Raw genomic sequence first — 16,531 nt, 5'->3', positions numbered from 1 at the left:
TACATAAAATCGGGTCATAACTTCACCTAACTCCCATGTACCTAATATTAGGGTTTTCAATTTTCAAAGGACTTTATGCCATATATGGCGAATTTATGGGTCATATTGTGTCAGTTCGAATGGTGCTTAAAATCCTTAAAAAGTCATGATTTGTAATTTTTCATGTTTATAACTAATTTTAAGCACCGTAAACATATCGCAAACCCATTATAAAGCACTTGTTTGCCACTAAATTTTATCTCTTCAATTATCCATCCTCCACAGTCACTAACAATTTTTACACATATTACCACATAAATTCTAAACTATAAACAATATTTAAAGCTCAATAGGCAATACTCGAGAGTGTAATCACAAACAATTTGGCGCTAGCGTGCTACAACATACCAGCCAACATGGCGTATGAGTGATTTTTCCACAAAGCATTTGAGCGCACATGGCGTATGAGCAATTTAAAAGCATGCAAATGAAAGACAACAACACAAATTGAAAGTTTATTGATTTTTCAAGTATGCACTAATGCAAAACAATTGATTTGAGAATTAACAAAAATTAGCACAAATTGTTGGGAAATACTCACGACTAATTGCTGCAAATTGCACAGCTAATGAAGCAAACACATATTTTGTGAAATTTGCAAAACCACAGAGAACGAATTTTTGCGCTAAATTATTTATGTCTGAATAATGGATTTACATGTGAAATTGGTGATACTGAGTATGCTTGTTATATATTTGAGGGAGATAACACCTCAAAGGACACACAACATTTTCCAACTAATTTATATGCGCATGCATGCCGCAAACCCACAAATATTTCCAATTGACTGCACTTATCGGTGTTTAGCACAAATTTATTTATTAGATTAAATGCGCTAAAGTGTGAGCGATATGGAAAAAATACATTTGCAAAAGGGTTATTTGCGCATATATCTTTGTTATTTATTTATTTTTATGTGCGAAAAATGTCTGTAAAACGTCACACCACACATTTTTTTGCATGCAAAAGTAAAAATGTCAACACATGCTATTAATGTAATTTACTACATGGCTGTAGTCATTTTTTTTCAGAATTTGTGTGGCAAAACACAGACATGTCCAAGCGCAAAAAAAAACTCTAACACACATATGCAGTGGCTCACACATTTATCCTATGCGTTGCAACCCTAAAGCTATAACTCATCCGGTAATCGCATTAAATAGACACATATACAAACGCCTAGCAGAGAAAAACAGAGCATGGCAAAGCTATAGCATTGCAGAGCATAGCAAAGCATGGCATAGTATAGCTACAGCAGAACACAGCATATCACAGCCTAGCTTATCATATCCATATAAACATAACGCCTTTAACTCTTCCAGCTTAGATGTACATATATGCATAGAACACATGAAATACGTTCAAAGACAGCACACAAACAACACATGTTATTGTTGTTGTTGCAAGTGAAGAAGGTCCATTACAATTTGGACAACACAATCAAATTTAAATTCATTATATAACTGCATAAAGCTAACCAAAAATTGTGTGTACGCATCTAAATGCGTAAAGTATTTGCACAGCCAGGCCAGCCTGTCACTTGCTTCGGCAGTCAGTAGACGGCAAAAGGCTGCCGTTGTGGCATGATGAATGGCACACATAAAAAATGGCAGCAAAATGATAATGTCGAAAACATATTTCAAAGTGGGTTTAACGTGTAACGCATGTGTGAGTGTGAGTTGCAAACGATTATAGAAGTAGAAAATGTAAATGAAAAATAAAAATAAAATACAATTTTATATGAAAAAGTTTGGCAAACCAAAAGCGATTACCGAAATTGATAGGCAAAAGTAGATGGATGGGCAATATGTAGGTATATTTAAATTTATATAGGTATTTATATATAATATAAAATATAAATAAAAACGCCATATGTGCGACCACTTTAGGTGACCAAAGAAAGTAGAGAATAAATAAATATACACACATACAAACATGAAAACCCCGAAAAACCTTTATATGCCATATGCCAAGCAACATTTGTACGGAAATTGTAATGCGAGCGTAAATTTATATCGATTTTTGTATTCAACTCAATTTACACAAAGAAAAAATATGTGAGCACGTGAAATTCAATAGCGCAGGTTTGGCTGAATTTTGGGTGGCCAACAAAAGTTTAACTTATAAAGCGACGAATCGAAATAAAACTATAGCACAGTCGCACATTTGTATTTATTCAACTTTTTTTTTGAGAGGCACAAACACACACACTGTATAATTATTTATGTCGATTTAAGTCAAATGATATAAAAGATTTTCTGCTGCTGACCTATATAATATTTATTTATACAAATATGAGTTTAGTGAGTGAGGTTGATTTAACTTTCCGGAATCTAAAATTTCACTTGCTGATTTCCCATTAACTTCAGAATATACATAGACTTGCAGAGGTAAAGAGAAATCAGCATTTATTATTCTCTCCTTGTGTTAATCATTAAAAAGTCATATAATGTCTCTAAAGCTTACCCTAAGCAGAAATCAGCGTAGAGCTAAGGGCAAAATACAGAAAGGGTTTCCAATATAATGTTATTTGGATAGTACTAAAAGGAATATGAAGTCACATACAATTCTTCACATTGTTTTTGTATAAGAAGAAAAGTCTAAAATTTCACTTAAGGTTGAGAACACAGTACTCTAGATTAAAGCTCTAAAATAGAAAGAAATTTAAAGTAAGTGAAACTGACAGAAACTATGTGGATCCCATTTTAATATTCTTGACCTATAAGAAAATTTTATGAAAAAATGAAGCGACTTAACGAAGGTTTCAAGACCGGAGCATCCTCATGTATAGACCAAGGTGGTAATCTGGTAACCGATGTCCAGGGCATACTGGGATTATGGAGAGAACACTTCTCCGACCTGCTGAATGGCAGTGAAAGTACAACACCAGGAGATGGCGAACCCGATCCCCCAATCGATGACGATGGAACAGATGTTCCATTACCCGACCATGAAGAAATTCGAATAGCAATTACCCGCTTGAAGAACAACAAAGCAGGGGGGGCCGATAGATTACCGGCTGAGCTATTCAAATACGGCGGCGAAGAACTGATAAGGTGCATGCATCAGCTTCTTTGCAAATTATGGTCGGAAGAAAGCAAGCCTGGGCAGTGTGCTCTGCTCAATACACAAAAAGGGAGACCCCACAATTTGCGCAAATTACCGTGGGATAAGCCTCCTCAACATCGCGTATAAGGTTCTGTCGAGCGTATTGTGTGAAAGACCAAAGCCCACCGTCAACAAACTGATTGGACCTTATCAGTGTTGTTTTAGACCTGGAAAATCGACAACTGACCAGATATTCACCATGCGCCAAATTTTGAAGAAGACCCGTGAAAAGAGGATCGACACACAATACCTTTTTGTCGATTTTAAAGCTGCTTTCGACAGCACGAAAAGGAGCTGCCTTTACGCCGCGATGTCTGAATTTGGTATCTCCGCAAAACTAATACGGCTGTGTAAATTGACGTTGAGCAACACCAAAAGCTCCGTCATGATTGGGAAGGACCTCTCCGAGCCATTCGATACCAAACGAGGTTTCAGACAAGGTGACTCACTATCGTGCGACTTCTTTAACCTGATGCTGGAAAAAATTATAAGAGCTGCAGAGCTAAACCGAGAAGGTACAATCTTCTACAAGAGTGTACAGCTCCTGGAAGCAACAACCGCGCCGTTTGTTCTGCTTTTTCCCGCATGGATAAAGAGGCGAAGCAAATGGGTCATCAAGCAAACAGTCGGCGTATTCGCGTCTTGGCTCCCACGTCACTGTTGACAGTTATAACTTCGAGGTCGTAGATAATTTCGTATACCTGGGAACCAGCATCAACAACACGAACAATGTAAGCCTCGAAATCCAGCGCAGAATAACTCATGCCAACAGGTGCTACTTTGGACTGAGTAGGCAATTGAACAGTAAAGTCCTCTCTCGACGAACCAAAATCAAGCTCTACAAGTCGCTTATCATTCCCGTCCTGCTTTACGGTGCAGAAGCTTGGACGATGTCAACATCAGATGAGACGACACTAGGAGTTTTCGAGAGGAAAATTTTGCGCAAGATTTATGGTCCTCAGAACATTGGCAACGGCGAATACCGCAGACGATGGAACGATGAGCTGTACGAGTTATACGACGACATTGACATAGTTCAGCGAATAAAAAGACAGCGGCTACGCTGGCTAAGTCATGTTGTCCGAATGGATGAAAACACTCCAGCCCTGAAAGTGTTCGATGCAGTAACCGCCGGAGGAAGCAGAGGAAGGGGAAGGCCTCCACTCCGTTGGAGGGACCAGGTGGAGAGCGACCTGGTTACACTTGGGATCTCCAACTGGCGCCGAACTGCGAAGGAGAGAGACAGGTGGCGCACTATCGTCGATTCGGCTATAACCGGCTAATCGGTTGCAACGCCAATCATGTCACGTACAAACAGAGGAGATTCTTTTTTTAAATATTTATGTCGATTTAAGTCAAATTATATAAAAGATTCTCTGCTGCTGACCTACTACTTTATTTCATATTTTTCATAATTTTTATTTCATACAAGTAATTTCCATTAAAGTTTAGTGACTGAGAGTGTTTCATTTCGTTTGGCACTGTATGGCTCTAAAATTTCTCTTACAACAAATAACTTTTGTGGGTTTGATTTACAGAGTCAAAGTGCATTCCGCAGAAGTCCTAAACCATTTTTAATGTTATGCTTATATTTCTTATTGTAAAGAACATTAATGTATACCTGAAGCTGTTAGCAGAGCAGAAAGAGAAAAATCCATTCGATGTTATTTGAATATACCTTACAAGAATGAAAAATATCTTTGCTGGATTCATATACCTTTCACCTAAAGCTGAGAACACAGTATACTTAAGAACAAACAACCCATATCAAATTCAGAATAAAACGAAATTTAAGGTATGAGAAACTGATAGAAACTACGTAGGTCTGCTCCTATCATATTTGAACAACAATTACTGTCGATAAAAATGCCAAGACACAATGATTTTTGCAGCGACATAAATATTTTGACATCCCGGGATTTAGTTGTATATTGGCGAGATCAAAGTGATATTGATGAAGATTTTCCATTTTCTACCCAAATATTTGGTAAAACCGTATTTTTTAAACTTAAAATGATTAGAACATCAGAGCCGATGTGTCCGCTATAAAAATCGCTAAGGAATATAATTTATCATGTCAAACTATTTATTCTAAAATCAACAAATATTAAAAAATATATTAACTAACAAATTTATGGCGACAAGACAGAAAGCGAAAGACAAAAGCTGATGCAGATCGTCTGCACGAACGAAAATTCTAAAAGGAGCCTCTTAAAACACCAAAGGCTGTGATTTTGGGGTGGAATAAGACTGCAATCATCTCCATAAGTGAGAAAACCATACGCAGGCGTTTAATTGAAGCCGATATAAAAACGTATATTGCAAAACCAATACCTTTTATTACCCAAAAAATAAATTGAAGCGTTTTGACTTCGCGAAAAGGTACATCACCAAGCGTGCTTCATTTTAACGCAATGTCCTATGGACGGATGGGAGTAGTTTTGAGTTCCCTTCATCATAAAAAAAGCTTTGTAAGATTAAACAAAAATTAGCATTCAAAATAGGCGTCTGTGTGTCAAAAGGAATGTCATAGCGACGGAAGCGTAATGTTCTGGGGATTCGTTTCTTATAATGCTGTGGAAGAATTAAACTCTGACAGAACAGAGTCATTATTTAAAATCATTCAACGATTTTAGGTTTCCCTCCGGTGAGAGATTGATCATAAAAGTATTTATTCTCCAACAAGACAACGCTCCTTGTCATAAGGGGAAAATGATTACCACATTTCTGAGGGAAATTGGGGTGGAAACCTTATATTGAACGTCACAGACTCCTGATTTAAATATTATTGAAAATGTGTGGTCGCTAATAAAGCGAAAAAGAACCGCCAGGATAAAAGGGGAAACGATCAGAGAGGTCACAAAGGAATACAATGGAATTGCTCTGAAGTATATCCAAACCTTGATGCATTCAGCTTCAAACCGCCTCCAAAAGGTTATAGATACGAAAGGAGTACGAAATGTTTATTAATATATAATTGCACTTACGAAACATAGTATTATATTTAGTGTGTTTGAACAATATGTTGTCAAAATACTTATCGTACTTGTATAAAAAGTGTACTTATACTGAAGCCCTGTTAGGGGTTTGATTTAAAAAAATCTTAATTTTTCCTTCTTAGCATAAGTTATTTGATTAATTTGAATTACTTTTAGTTCAAACATTTTTTTTAAGTATCCACCATAGCTCTGAGTTTGTCATATTTTTGGTTTGCAAAGATTTGGTATTATTATAATGTCTTCTGAGTGTATTTGGAGGCAACACTTTTTATGAACATATGAAACACTTTTTATTACAAACGATTCTTATTTCTCTATAGAAAAAATTATCGTATCCTATCCTATAGCGCGTATCGACACGTATTAGCATAGACTCCAGTCGATTGAGTCGATTACACTTTAATTTGCTATTGTGTAACTTGATCAACAAATTTCAAAAACCTGTGACGACTGAAAATTATCTCTCAACAAATAAGGAATTGAAAATCTTCGCAGTCGATGGTTAAGCGATTGTTCGACACTTACAACTGTCAAAAAAAGCTCAGTAGTCGATTATCTACTGAAAGTCAACTCTCGCACTAGGACTGTATATCTGATATAACTTCTAAGTATTCCTTATTATTCTTGTATTGTGAATTTGTGAAACACTTTGAAATATAACTCATTTCAGATGGAAGACTAAAAATACGATGTTTTTCTTAAGCTTTCTTTAGTTCTTAGACTTGAGTGTGGTCTGTTTCCGAAACAATTATTCAAAAATGATATCTTAAGCAACAGTATATTTTAGGATGAAGTCTTTTAATCATATGTTAAAGAAAATATGACGAGCAGCATTTAAACATTTATTTTTATAGTAAAAAAACTGATGATAAATATATTATTAGCCTAAAGTTAATTTTCTCTCTTCACAGTAGATAAAGAAACTGAGAATCTGGCAAATGAGAAATAAAATTATCTTGACGAAAGAAAAACTATTTCATATGCCACTTCTCGTAGCCTGCTTAAAAATACAAGGACTATTTAAATGGGCAATGACAAAGTGAGCTATGTAGGTTGTGAAAATACTCCATGGACGGATTGTGGTTAAGACATAAAGAAGGTTCTGAAAATACTCCATGGACGGATTGTGGGTAAGACATAAAGAAGCAAATTACAACAGTTGCATTGACAAAGCCTTAAACGGCAAATAACTGCAGAATTTTTATCATATGAAGTACTTAAGCACTAACCAGTGGTGCCTACGAGAGAAACAGAGACTATTTGATAACCAAAAGCAGCTGCTCAAATGTGCAACTTTCTATTAATTGCGCCTCCACAACTTTCAGGTAAATAAAGGTATTTGCAACTTAAAATCGAATATTCAATTTTCATACCAAAAATAAGTGCGCAACAATTGTGGTCGGCAACGAATTGCAACAATGTAATCCAATTAAGGCCAAATAATTGTTAGATTGGTCGAATTACGAAAATTAAAGGATAAAAACAAATAAAGAGACGCACAACAATTGCAAGCGGGTGGCGTTAGTGGTAATACAAATACCAAATGTGGCACACGAAGGACACAACGCACACACACAAACACATACACATGAGAGAGAGGTGTGAGTGTTGGTGTAGCACATATAAATTCACCGGCAACTACATTAATGCATTAAAGTTTAACCGCATTTGGAGGTAGGTGAGGTGTTCATAGAGGGGAAAAGTAGGTATTTATGTGTTTGGGTGCGTGTTGAGCACATGTTCAAGCGCTCGTAGAGTAGACACCTATTAGTGGCGCCATTGGCAACGGTGTTTTGTGGCAAAGTGCTGTCGAATTTATGGGTTTAGCTAGGTTTTCCATACACTTAGTGTTGTTGTTGTTGTTAACAACTATCATTGTTGTTTTGCTACACACCGGCAGCGGTAAAGCGGAAAATGTGCATTTACATTTCGCTTGTTTTGCCACTTACATATGAAAATATATATGTTTGTATGTATGTGCGTCTGTCTACCAAGAGTTATTGCAATAGCACGCATAATATCACAAATAATCTGGTCTTACGCTATATAGTTATATATATATATATATATATTTCTGCTTTTGTACCTTCGCATATGCATAGCTAAACAAAAGCAAAGTTGAAAATTTCCTACACTCGCTTGTGGTTCATTAGAGCGTGACTAGTGGCGCCCAAAGCAAACGCATGCAGACACACATACAAACAACAAAAACAACAACAACACCTACAATGAGGACACACAATTTTGTGTTGCATGTAAATGGCATGCGCGCTCACCTATGTTAATTTGTATGTCGCTTTGTCTGTGCCACCACAAATGGTATGCTTTGACTGCAACAACAATTTGCTTAGAATGCCACCATTTTTCAATATTATCAACCGAAATTTATGTGCGAGGTGTAGACAAAAGGTGCAGTGGCGTAATATTTAAAACACTTTAGCCGATAATGGATGTGTGTTTAGTGGGATAATATGGCTGAGCACATGTAGGTAAATATGTACATATATAGAATAGAAGGTTTTTAATACAGGAGATATATAAAAAAATATATATTTTGTATTTCTTGAAGACGATAATGAACGGGAACGAATACAAATTAAAAAAAAAAAATTTTAATTTTTTTGTAAAAATGTGGCAACCCTATCTCAAATTATAACCGAGTCCTAGTAAAAAAATAAATTTAAAAAAATATTTTGCTTATTATTAACTTGTTAGTAACTTTTTTTAAATATTTGTTTTTTTATCAGGTGGCAACTCTCTTAACAAAATTCAACAAATATATATTAGTTGTGAAAATTACAGAAATACAAATTTTACAGCAGAAATGGCAGAGGAGAGCTGCACTCAGTTAAAAAAAAATGGAAAATGGGCGTGGCGTCGCCCACTTATGGGTCAAAACCCCTATCTCAAAAACTGCTCGACCGATTTCAATGAAACTCGGTACATAATACTTTCTTGACACCCTGATGACACGGATGGAAAATATGCGAAATCGGTTCACAAGCACGACTACTTTCCATATAACTCAATTTTGAACGCCAACTGATTCCTTCACTTTATAATGTATAAAGGCATAAGGAATCGATGAAGATAGCGGAATAAAATTTAACACATATACTGTATTTCAGCTATGGCATCACTTGTAGAAAAATTTTCGAAATCGGACTACAACTTTTCAAGGCCCAAGATATCGAACAAGAAGAACTCAGTGCCTAAGCGTAATTTTTCTACGAAAATATCGTTTAATCTTTCAGATATTTGAATGTAATTCAGAGGGAATCTTTGTCTTCTAATAATGTGTCTCCGTTCCAAAAATTATTAAAATCGGGTCATAACATTTTCTAGATCCCACATACCTAATTATAGGTTTTACAAAAATACGGTGGACTTTATTCCGCATATATCGGTTTATATGTGAGATATCTTACCAAAGTTAAGTGAGCGTATAGTCTTGGATATAGTGCACCTTGCTGGTGAAAATTAATGAAATCGGTTCGGGAATTATGTCAGCCCTCATATACTATTTATGATGATTTTCGTTATTCTATTGGATTTCATTCTGAATATATGGTCATTTTTATAAAATTACATCAATAAATTGTGGGAGTATAAAATTCGGTTACACCCGAACTTAGAAATTCCTTACCTTTTTTTAAATTATTTTTCATAATTTTCGGATCTATCGATTTTTAAAATTTTCTAATTTGAAGTATTTTTTTTTTTAATTTTATACCATTTATTTATCTTTTTAATATTTTTTCAGTATAACTATTTATCTGCAGCAATTTAGCTTTCCAACTTTTTGCTCATGTACCGCTCAAAGCTATCCATAATCTAATTATCCACCCATGATACAGAATTTAATAGCTTTTTTTGTCCATGACTCCCGCAGCGTTGTTGTGTCTGCTCTTTTTTAGCCTGAAAACCATTTTGTTTGTTATTAAAATTGGCTTAATGACATTTGCATACATGTCGAGATTTTATTTATGGCATTTTGTTAATTTAATAAATTTCGGGCGAAAATTTGGAGTTTTTGACTTTAGACAAGAGCGCAGATCGATAAATAGCGGTGATTTTCGATGATTTAAATATTATATAATTAAAGTGTTATTCAAAATATTTTCAGGTAATGGTTTAGAGTCTGCGGGAATATTATTTCATTTAAAAATATTGAAAATTTGGAATTCGAGGACTATATTCTTTTAAAAAACTTTTTCTTGGAAAACTTAATTTCGATGAAAAGGACAACTTTGACTTCAAATATCAAATTTTATTCAGAAAAAGTGGCTTCTGTGTTCCTGAAAATTCACAGATCTCAACCAAGACTTATAACATGAAATAAACTTCAAAAAGAACGAAATTCCTGGTATTCTCGCCCACCAGAGGCGAAGAAAATGGTTGACCGAAGACAATGGTGAATTGAAAAAGCGCCAAAAAATTAATAAAACTCGAACAAAAGTTGTCGTTGGCCACGTGTACAACTGCCTAATTTCACTTAATTTCATTTAGTAATCCCATTGTTGTCATAACAAATAACAACAACAACAGAATAGTTGACAAAAACCACAAGAAGTGGCTTAAAACAAAAGGGGAGTGATGGCAAAAAGAACAAAATGCAAAAACTAACACAAAAAGTGCACCAAAACTACATACTTACAAACATTCGGACACTGTCAACAATCAAAATAATGAGCATAATAACAAGGAAGAAGACATTGGCGAAGAACAGCGCGCTCACACAAGGCTTCAGAAACTTTTAGTACCAACAAAACGGAGGCGCTATAAATGGGCGGTGGTGAAGACGTGCCCGCAATGACAATTTGCTTAACAACAAACAATTATCTGGGAGTGGGAATGGGCGCAGAGAGCAACTGGGCTGAATAGTGTGTGGTGGACGAAGAGAAGGAACAAAGTTGGCAGCAAACTAAAGTCCACTACAGCGACAGATAATTTAATTCAATTTCCGCTCTTTAAATGTCGCAACGCCAGCTTTACATTGTGTTGAGTTGAGTTCATTCACCAGCACAGACACAGAGCCTTTGCTTCTTATTGCGCCAAGAAAATTCAGTACTTTGAATGCCTGGCCGTAGCGAAGACACTGCAAATGGCTAACTACTACAAAAGCCAACGAAAGGATAAATGGGCGAAAACTTTTCTTAGACTTTTCTACAGCTAACATTATTATTTTCGAAGAAAATTGTATTTTGTTGTTACAACTAGTATGCAGTCAGTATTTGTGAAGTCTTACATATACACACAATCATAAATAATTGTACGGTTGTATATATTTCTTAAAGTTAGCAGTACTGGCATTATTTCTACAGTTTTATGTGAAGAATACCGATGTGCGTATTGAGAGTGCAACTTAAAGAATGAAATTAAAGCATTTTCAAGAAATTTTTTGTTCGGAAATTAATGATTTTTATTTTTCAAATTTCGGAATCCCGACTTTTGAACAAAATACGGCAGAAATTTAAAATATTGAGCTCTAATAGTATTTTTGTTTGCTTATTTATTTTAATTTAGACGCATTGAGAATAATTTTCATTTCGGGGTTTGTTTATAATAATTTCGGGATTCCGATATTTTGTAAAATTCCTGTTCATTATTTAATTTATCGCTGACAATTAACTTATTTGTAAATTTTAATTTACATTTTCTGCATTTTTTCATGCCGGCAAGCTCAATATTATAAAATTTGTATTATATTTTCACATAATTATACTAATTCAGTAAAAAAATCGGGATTTGTACAATTACAATTTCGGGATCCCGAGTTTTTGACACATTTTTTGTGTTTTTTTTTTTTTGGAAATATTTGAATATTTTTAACTAATTTAGTTAAAATTTTTAGTGAAATGAATTTTGTAACATAAACAATTTTCTATAATTTATTCATTTAGGATTTTCGGGACTTTTATTTCATACTGTCGGGACCTCAAGTTTAATTGAAAACTGATTTCAAAAACATATATTAATATATTTCATTTTAAATATCAGTAAATATTTCGTGATAGCCTTTTCACAAAGCAAACTTAATTGATCAATTAAAATTATAATTGAGAAACCAGTTTTTGGCCTTCACACTGCCAGCTACTCGATAACCGATAAACTGTTATATTAGGTCTACAACTTTGGTTCCGCCGTTTTCCCTATATGTCTCCAGGGTCAATCACTGGTCGATTAAATTTATTAAATCGTTTTATATTGATCTAGGACATTCGTCTCAACATTATCCCAACAAAATATTTGTAGAGATCTGTTTGCATCCCAAACTTATTCTCAACTGAAAAAATTTCACTTTTGGAGTCGAATTCTCGACATTTGCACGGAATACGCATGCTGCCAGAAAGATGGTCAAAAGTAGTAGCTAGCGACGGCCAATATTTTGAATAAAATTTTTGTAACCGTTTTTATACAAAAAATGCCTTAAATTAAAAAAAAAACGGCGGAAGCAAAGTTGTAGACCTAATACATTTTGGTTTTTGCTTTTCATAAGAAGTTGGTAAGTTTTATCAGCGGGTTGCTATTTTTAGCAGCGACGTCTATCGCCGTGTAGTGTGAACAACAACTCGCAGAGAAAGAACGTAGATATAATTGCAAATATGGTCTTTGTCGGAGAGTTGCATTTCATTTTCAAGTCGATTACAATGCTATTGAATAGTAATGTCGATTTTTATTATGTATGGTAAATCGATCATAACCAGTGTTTTAATTGAGCAGAGGCCGGTAAATTGATCAATTAGCTCCTGTGTGAAAAAGCTATTATTTCTTTTTACTAAAAATTTTGGAATTTCCACTTCATAATTTACTGACCAAGATCGTGTTAAGCATTTACTATATATGTTTTGAAATTTGAACTGCCTATATATATATCTCTTAAAAAATACACTGACCCTTTTCCCATCGTATAGAGGAGATTTGTTGACATTTCTATACCGAATATAAAAGAGATACAATTATAGAACTGTAGTATTCTTCATAAATAAAGACCTTTCATAGCAAATTATTTAAAATCGAGTAAGAGTACTCAACACTTTTACACTCCGCTGCCGAATTATTTTCAAGCAACATTGAAGTGAAAAAACACTCAAAACAGCTTTAAAAGTGATTGCGCCTAGAGGTATGTTATGTGAGAAAAATTTGATTTTAAGACAAACTGTCTGCGTTAAAAAAATGGACCGGCGCAATAAAATTTTTGATTATTTTTAATATAATTTAAAGTTACAGACACAAATTTATTTACATACACACACAAACATGAACAGACAGCTGGCAAAGCAGCGTACACCCGTGTGTATGCTAGCGCGTGACAGGCTTCGTCATTTTTTACGGTTCCACGCGCCTGCGACAGACATGCAACAGACTACTTGTTATTACTTTTTCATGTTCGCCTCTACCCCACGCCATGCGACACGCCTTCTAGACAAATACTTGCACAATTTTTTCCCATTTTCATTTATCTCGCACTTCCCGACGGCCGCCGTCGTTTTATTGTTGCTGCCAAAATCGATTTGGCAATATTTTGCTTTGAAAACTTTCACCGCTTAAGGGTAAAAGTTTTATTGGCATACTTTTTGGCGCATTGCCTGCTAAGTGAATTTCAATAAATCACGCACATCGATTTAGTTAAACGACCAGCGCAAGCGAACAAAACAAGCTCGACAAACTATTTACCGCAACAAAATTGCTTTAGCTGAAGACATACCAACAAGCAGACGAGCTTGAGCTTGAGTGAGCAACAAGGAATGTAGCATAGCATGCCGCAAACTCTTATTAATGATTTGTAAATTCTTGTTGTGATATATTGTGCCCGCACTCAACGCAAACAATGCATATTTTAAGGCGCACCATAAGGTGAGTGTGTATGTGCGCATGGTATATTGCATGTTATGCCGTTATTTTCCTACCGTTATTAGCGCAACGAAATATGTGCCGTTACTCAAACTGCTTGTGCGAACATGCGACGAATGCAATTGTAACTGCGCCGTGGCAATTAGAAGTTGACACGCGCTTTTACGCCTAAATGTAGGTTACGAAAAAACGAAATTGTAACTATTGGGACATAAATACATATTTTTTTAAACATTGCAATGGCGAAAAGTGTAAGTGAAAGTATTTATTTCTCTCGGAGTAAACAATTTTTATTACCATAATTTCACTGCCTAACTATAGGCGCGGCAGCATTGTTTTGTGGTTTAAAGTAGCGTAGTTAGCCTTGTTTTTGTTCGTGGCTTAAATGTCACGCTATTAAAATGATGTAGAACTATGAAATTATTGGTATTTATGTCAAATTGATTTTTGCCGGTATTTAGTGCACGCTTTTGAGCGAATGATGAATTTCTCAATAAAATAAAAACAAAAAAGGAAAGTGATTTGAAAAGTTTTTTAAAGTACTTTAAAGCACTGCATAACAAAAAAACGAAAAAAATCCAAATTCGTTGCCTACATTTAGGATTGCAGATATTTATTATTACAAATTAAAACTTTTTAAAAGTCTTTAAAAGTGAGGACACCCGTATCAACACCACTCCAAGCCAAGGTGTTGAGATACCCGTGCCGATGGCTGAATGGTCAGCGGGCGGCAACGAATAGCTGATCGCTAAGGGTCGCCTCCGATGCCCGGGCGAGGTCGGAAGTATCAAAATGCCTTCTCTACGCATACCGGCTCTGCGGATGAGTGACAACCCTTTCCAGCCTACTCGTAGGACCAAAACATGAACAAACAAACAACTACAACAACCCACTTGCCGACAACTGCTATGATTACTGGAACTGAAATGACATAACGGAATCCTTTAACGGAATCCGATGAGGGCAAACTACTCGCCTTCAGCCAGGAGACGAATAAGAGTACTACCGGGCGTACCAGCCATAATACGCCGGTAGTGACAGCAGCAACAACAAATAAATCTGATGTGGAAGCCTCCACCTCCAAAGCAGCCACGAGCACCAACCAAAGTGCAGTGGTAGCTAAAGAAGACAACTAGCGCAAGAAACGCAAAAAAAAACCAAAATCAACTGAGGAAAAACAGGTACCAGAGGGCAGTCTTTGTGCTAGGAAACATAGCGAAAGATCAGGCAGCCGTCACCCCAGTTGATGAGGAAGAAATCAAGCGCCTCAAACAAACACTGGAGGAATACGAAAGCTTCCTGAAAAGGAAGCAATTCAAACCTCAAGAACAACAAGTCGAGAGCACAAAACCGAGCAGTTCCCAAAAAAGGAATCGCTCACTTATCGAACCGCAAGGCACTCTGTGCAAAAAACCCAGGCAGAGTGAAGGTGAACAAAAAAGTACAACAACAACAAAACACTTCTGCGATGTAGCAAAAGATAGCCTACAAGACGTGACATGGACGGCAACTCCTCCTCACCAAGCACAATGCAGGAAAAATGGATGGAGATCGATGTCAAACTGTCAAGTATGGTGCTAAGCTCTATACTTGACAATCCCTTAGGCGTTACAGGGTCATCAAGTGCGCGGAACAGGCCTCTCTGGATTTCCTAACGAGTAGCATTGCTAACATCAGCGACGCCTTTGTAGGCCTCTAACTGAGGCTTATACCCGCCAAGGACATCCCAAAGAGACCACGTGAACGCATTTGGCGGCCTCCCGATAGAAGAGCCAGGCGAAAAACTCCTCAGGTGCATTAAGATGCAAAATAAGACTATACAAGGTATAGATGAGTGGCAACTAATAAAGGAGGAGAAACCGAACAAAGCCAGTCGGCCAATACTAGTGGCCATATGCGATGAGTCCATAGACGCTCTAACGAAGGCTGACAACAAAATCAGCTTCGGCATTCGCAAGGCCAATATGAAAATCTTCCAAGGCGACAAAGCGGCTGACGAAGACGACACGGAAGAGGTCGACTTAATATAATAACTATAACTGAAAATCAATAAAATATATCATATCATATTCAAATTTACTCAAAAATTGAGTCTTAAACTCAAGTAAAACTCAAATTGAAATGTTAAACTCAAAATGTGTCTAAAAATTAGAATAAAACTCTGATTCAGAATTAAACTCAAATTATATTATGAACTTAAATTTAAACTCAAACTGAAAATCTAGCTCAAAAAACTAGTACCGAAACTCAAAAATAAAACTGAAACCTTGACTCAAACTCAAATTTAACTCACATTTAGTAATCAAATTTACTCAAAAATTGAGCCTTAAACTCAAGTTAAGCTCAAATTAAAATACCGAATCCATGTTAAACTCAAAATGAGAATATAACTCTGACTCAAAAATAAACTCAAACTCTCCTTCGAAATCACATTTAAACACAAACTGAAAATCTAGCTCAAAAAAACTAGTACCGAAACTCAAAAATGAAACTGAAACCTTGACACATTTAAATTCAGACTCAATCTCAAT

At 35.7% G+C, this 16,531-nt stretch overlaps 1 protein-coding gene across 4 annotated transcripts in view; it reads right to left on the bottom strand.

The window, feature by feature from the left end:
- LOC105216972 (chaoptin) overlaps positions 1–16,531 on the bottom strand; it is a 292,722-nt gene that overhangs the window by 178,255 nt on the left and 97,936 nt on the right. The gene's annotated exons all lie outside the window — the stretch shown is intronic.

This window comes from Zeugodacus cucurbitae, chromosome 3, assembly GCF_028554725.1.
Source record: "Zeugodacus cucurbitae isolate PBARC_wt_2022May chromosome 3, idZeuCucr1.2, whole genome shotgun sequence".
Taxonomy (NCBI): domain Eukaryota; kingdom Metazoa; phylum Arthropoda; class Insecta; order Diptera; family Tephritidae; genus Zeugodacus; species Zeugodacus cucurbitae.
This window is presented reverse-complemented; position numbering and strand designations above follow the sequence as displayed.